Source organism: Hyperolius riggenbachi, chromosome 7, assembly GCF_040937935.1.
Source record: "Hyperolius riggenbachi isolate aHypRig1 chromosome 7, aHypRig1.pri, whole genome shotgun sequence".
NCBI lineage: Eukaryota > Metazoa > Chordata > Amphibia > Anura > Hyperoliidae > Hyperolius > Hyperolius riggenbachi.
The window spans coordinates 314285799-314292064 of record NC_090652.1 but is presented as its reverse complement, the minus strand read 5'-3'; positions in this window follow the sequence as shown (position 1 = coordinate 314292064).

The following is a 6266-nucleotide window of genomic DNA, read 5'->3' as shown; positions in this document are numbered from 1 at the left end:
TTTAATAAGCAGTTTTTTTAGTTACTAATAAACATATGAATGAAATTATATAGAGCATATATGAGCGAAAATGTTATTTCCATCCAGCTGACTTGATTGGTTTACATTTTTACTCTACCAGTCACTATAGAAACCCTGTATTGTTTGGCAGTATAGAAGCGATATACACCGAGTAACACAATTGGTCAATCCTGGGCTGAAATGTGTAGCCAGAGTCCTGATTAGGATCTATATGCCCTGAAAACCACTTCCCTACCACAGGTTATTTCTCACAACAAAATCCCCAGAGGCTGGCTCTGCCTATAGAGACCAGCCTCTGTTGCAAATCAGATCCCCCCCTGCGCTCAGCCAGACCCCATAAATCTCAGCCGCGCTGCCGACACACAGCGTGTCAGCAGCGGCTGTGTTTAGCTTCCTAACGTCAGTCTCCGCTCTCCCCCGCCTCCTGTATCGCTCCAGTCCCCGCCCACGTCCCTTCCCTCCACGCTGATTGGAGGGAAGGGACTCGGGCGGGGACCGGAGCTCTGCAGGAGGCGGGGGCAGCATCGAGACGGATGTTAGGAAGGTAAACACAGCAGCACAGAGCGGCTGTGATTTCTGGGGTCTGGCTGAGCGCAGGGGGGATCTGATTAGCAACAGAGGCTGGGCTCGATAGGCAGAGCCAGCCTCTGTATGAGGATTTTGTTGTGAGAACCCCGCCTTGGGTTCTCTTTAAAAAAAAAACAAAAAAACACATTTTCACATTTCGTGCTCCTCCTATTCATTCACCAATAACGTTATCGCTACTTACCACACCTGAATAATCTATAGATATAGTTTTCAGCCATTATAGTTTCAAAATAAAGATTGCTACTGTAGCTAAAACCCACACATTTTATTTGCCCATTTGTCATGGTTCTTATGTTGTGCCCCTAGTACAATGTATGGTGATATTTTATTTGGAAATTCATTTTCTGTTTTTTGCTTTTTCATTATACTCAATTACAAGCCCTCATTTATAAAATTATTATTTATATAGTGCCATCTTCTGCAGCGCTGTACAGAATATATATGGTCTTATCACTCAACTGTCCGTCAGAGGGGCTCACAATCTACTCTCTACCATAGTCCTAGGTCTATGTATGTATCATGTAGTGTATGGTAGTCAAGGGCCAATTTAGGGGGAAGCCAATTAACTTCTCTGTGTCCTTCCTGCCTCAGCACCATTCCAGCTGTAGTCTTATGACTCTGACCCGAGTCGTGCGCACATGTGTGTTGTCACGTCATGCTTGATCCATGCATATGTGGAGACAGGCGCATGGGTTTTCACACACACAAACATGTGCCAAAGTCTCTTAGCTTTACCGGCCTTGTAAAGCCAACAAACACCTGCAGTACCAGATCTGGCAAGGGCTGAACCAAGCAAATCATCTCCTCTGTCTTTGAAAGAGACTGTAGTTTTACATAATAATGCACTTACAGTATGTGGCAGCCCATGTAGGCAGTCTTCATGCCCCCTCCTAACCACGGCTATGTGCCCTTGTGCACAATGCAGGTGGCCAAAACATCACGGGACACTAGTGTGGCCATGCGAGTCTCTCCAATGTGGTGCAGATCCCATTCACGTACGATTAGAATAACACTGGGTTTGCGCATACAACCATGCATTGCGTATCCATACTGAATCACAATGCATGGTTGGAAACCGTGCTGACTGCATACACTGAGCATTGCTGAAATTGTGATCAGCACCGTACAAGTGGAAAGCACCTGCTAGACCTACCGGTAGCGGTGTTTCTGTCCTGAAGCTGGGACACGTCCTTAGGAGTTTGAGCACGCCCAGAAAAAAAGGATTAAAAGCTCCCGCCCTCCCTCTAACCTCAGTGCATAAAAAAAGTAAACGACCGGTACACCAGGAAAGAAGAGAAGAGCGAAGCACCTCCTAGTGACCCCTAAACAACTGGCCCCAAGGAAAGTGCGAAGAAAAAAGGGTAGGGTAGTGGACAGTGTCCCAGCTTCAGGACAGAAACACCGCTACCGGTAGGTCTAGCAGGTGCTTTCTCCATCCCTCAGCTGGGACACGTCCTCAGGAGTGATACAAAAGTAATTAACCCACCTAGGGAGGGACTACAGCTTGGAGCACTTTCCTGCCAAACGACAAATCCTGTTGCGACAGTACATCCACTCTATAGTGTTTGACGAAGGTGGAAGGACTTGCCCAGGTCGCCGCCTGACATATCTGCTGAACCGTAGCCCCCGCTCTTTCAGCCCAAGACGTGGAAATGGAACGGGTTGAATGTGCATTAATATTGTCTGGTGGAGTGGAGTCTGAAATCTTGTAGGCTAATGAAATAACCTCACATAACCATTTAGCCATGGTTTGTCTCGAAGTATGCTGTCCCTTATTTTTTGATCTGTACAAAATAAATAAATGAGAGGTTTTCCTAAACTCTCTAGTTCTTATCAAATAAGCTAATATAGCTCTCCTGACATCCAGACAATGAAATTCAGACTCCCTGGCACAAGAAGGCTTATCACAAAACGAAGGAAGCACAATATTTTGTGACCTGTGGAATTCCGAAGAGACTTTCGGTAAATAATTAGGATCTAAACGTAGGACAACCTTGTCCGGAAAAATAGTCAAAAAAGGATCCTTAATGGATAAAGCTTGAAGATCACCTAGTCTTCTAGCTGACGTAATTGCAACTAAAAAAATCACTTTCAGCGTCAAAAATTTTAGCTCGATTTCATCGATGGGTTCAAATGGAGGTCTGGTCAAAATATTGAGAACTAAAGAAAGATCCCATTGCGGTACTATTTTTTGCTTGATAGGCGTGGATTTCTGAATAGCCCGAAAAAAATCTTTGATTAGCCTTTCTTGTGCCAAGGGTCTATCTAGCAAAATAGACAATGCCGAACACTGTACCCTCAGCGTACTTAGAGATAAATTCATCTCCAGCCCACTCTGAAAAAAATCCAGAATAGTCCCAATCTCGGTCTGTACCCTATTATGAGAAACACACCATGACCCAAAAACCTTCCATACTTTCCTATATATTTTGTGAGTAATGGGTTTTCTACACTTCAGCAGGGTATCTATCACCTTATCTGATACCCCTTTGTTTCTTAGCATTAACCTCTCAGGATCCATGCTGCCAGCTTGAACAACTCTGGCTTGGGGTGCAATAAAGGACCCTGTCGCAGAAGATCTGACCTCAGAGGAAGTGGTAACGGCGACTGACCTGACAGACTCAAGAGAGTGGTAAACCACCCCCTCTTGGGCCAAAGAGGCGCTATCAGTATTACACAAGCTTTCTCCTTCTGTGCTTTGTCTAAAACTCGCGGGATTAGGTTCAGGGGCGGAAATGCGTAACCTAGATTGAATGTCCATGGTGCTGAAAGCGCATCCAATCCCAGAGAGCTTGAACTGCCGTGGAGAGAGAAAAATTGAGGAATCTTTGCATTGTTTGGGGAAGCGAACAGATCTATCTCTGGAAAGCCCAATTGCTCTGTTATCCAAAGAAACACGTCTTGATTCAGTTCCCACTCTGCTTGATCGAGCTCGTGGCGGCTCAAATAGTCCGCCTCCACATTCAGCGCTCCTTTTATGTGGATTGCTTCGACTGACAGCAGATTTGTCTCTGCCCAACCGAAAATCTCTGTTGCCAGAAGAGACAGACTCGGGGATCGGGTGCCCCCCTGTTTGTTGAGATACGCAATCGCGGAAATGTTGTCGGAAAATACTAGAACGTGTTTGTTCCGAATCAAAACTTGGAAGGCAAAAAACGCCTCCAAAACTGCTCGAAGCTCCCTGAGATTGGATGAACTTCTTGCCAGCCTCTTGGACCAGGTTCCTTGAGCCTGGTGACCTAATACAGTAGCACCCCAACCCCAGGCACTTGCATCCGTGTGGATTCTCACTGGGTCTTCCTGTCTCCACACTCTGCCCTTTACCAGATTGGAGGCATCCAACCACCAATGGAAACTTTGTTTTACCTGACCCGGGATCTGAACTACCTGTTCTAAGGATTCCTGAGTTTTGTCCCAGATTGTTAACAACCATCTCTGTAGACTTCGACCGTGAAATTGTGCCCACGTGACTGCTGGAAGAGTTGCCGTTATTAACCCCAATACTTTCATTATGTCTCTGATGGACGTTTCCTGAGACAGTAAAAGATCTCTCAACTCTGACTGTAACTTCTCTATCTTCCCTGATGGCAGAAAAATCCTGCCCCTGACAGAATCGATCACATATCCCAAAAATACAATTGTTTGGGTTGGTGCTAGATGAGATTTTGGATAATTGATGATCCACCCCAATTGCGTTAGAGTCTGAATCACCCAATCTCTGTGCTGGATTAGAGTCTCCTGAGTTTTGGCAAAAATTTAATAGATCGTCTAAGTAGGGAATTATTTGTATCCCCTGTAGTCTTAGAAATTTCATGACCTCTGCCAAAACCTTCGTAAAAATCCGGGGAGCGGTTGCAATCCCGAAAGGAAGTGCCTGGAATTGATAATGAAGACACCGGTCCTTCATCTGAACCGCGAATCTTAGATATTTTTGGTGTGACCGGGCAATCGGGACGTGTAAATATGCGTCCTGTAAATCTATTGATACGAAGTATTCCTCTCCCTGAAGAAGAGATTTTACCGACGCTATGTTCTCCATTCTGAACTTCCTGTACGTTAAGTAGGGATTTCAGATTCAGAATGAATCTGAAATCCCGTGTTTTTGTTACCAAAAACACATAGGAATAATATCCCTGAAACTCCTCTATTGGAGGAACCGACACAATCACTTTTTTTAAAATTAACTTTGTAATCTCCGAAAAAAGCCCGTTTGCCTTTCTCAAATCCTGAGGAAGGCTGTTCACATAGACCCTGGGGGGAGGGGGGACAAAAAATTGTGGACGGTACCCGCCCTGTATAATTTTCAAAATAAAAGGATCTGGATTTATCTGACACCATTGGGACACGAAATAAAGAAGCCTTCCCCCCACTGGCCGCGAGTCACTTCCTTTCTTTGGGGTTGCTGGGTTTTGCGAGTGAAAAACCCCCTTTCCCTTTGCCTGCTGGAAAGGACCATTTCCTGTGCTGAGTTTGAGATTTGGATTGGTCCTGCCCTGGCCTTTTGAAAATACTTTGTTTCTTAAATTGAAAATTCTTACGCTTAGTAGGGAATTGCTTCCCTTTCTCTGCCGACCTGGAAAGCACATTTTCCAATTCACTTCCAAAGAGTAGATTCCCTTCAAACGGGACTGAACATAATTTGTTTTTGGAAGTTAAATCCCCATCCCATGCTTTGAGCCAGACCGCTCTTCTGGCAGAATTGACAAGAGCCGTAGTACGAGCGGAAATTCTAATAATTTCAACCGCTGCGTCTGCCAAAAAAGCCACCGATCTCAAAACCACCGGGAGTGATTGGCTTTACCGGAAGTCACGTGTGATACTAGATTTTCCATCCAAATTTTTACATTTCTGGAAATACAAGTAGCGGCCACACTAGGCAAAAAAGCAAAAGAAGCAGATTCCCATGCTTTTTTTTAGAAGCAAATCAATTCTTTTATCCAAAGCATCCTTGAGAACCCCTGCGTCCTCAAAGGAGAGGTCCGCATTTTTTGAGTGCTTGGATAAAGAAGCGTCGATTTTAGGACATTTAACAAATTTATCCATATCTGATTGAGCAAATGGGTATTTCCTTTTCCTCATCAGATTGAAGAGTTTCCCCCTCCTCTAAATCGGACCAAGTTTCCCTGTCCTCTAACTCTTCCACTTCTCCCTCTTCCTCTCCCTCCGGAACCCCAAACATATCACCCGGAGCCAGAGGAGGAATTGCCGGGGGTTCGCCATCAGACAACCCGACAACGTTAGTAGGGGGAACGGAATCAATAGGGACCACTGGTGCAGAGGAAGGACCAGCAACAGGGGTCTCGGCAGAGACCGACAAAATAGAGTCTTTAAAATTTCCCCAAAGTGTCAGTCATGTCTTTCTTAACAGAACACATTACATTTTTAAAAATAGCAGATGATTCTGAAGCAATAACTGCATTGATACAACCCTGACACAGACTTTTAGCATAACTGGAAGATAGCTTAGTCTGACACTGGCAACATTTCCTAGACCTAGCCTTCTCACTAGAACTACCAGATTTAGACTCCACTCTGGCCTAGAGAGAAAACAAGGAAAAAACATACAAAAAAAACAGGAACCCTTATTAGTATTCACACTGTTATATAAGGTTTTTCCTTATGGGAGATATCACTCCCACTCACCCCACCATCAGTTT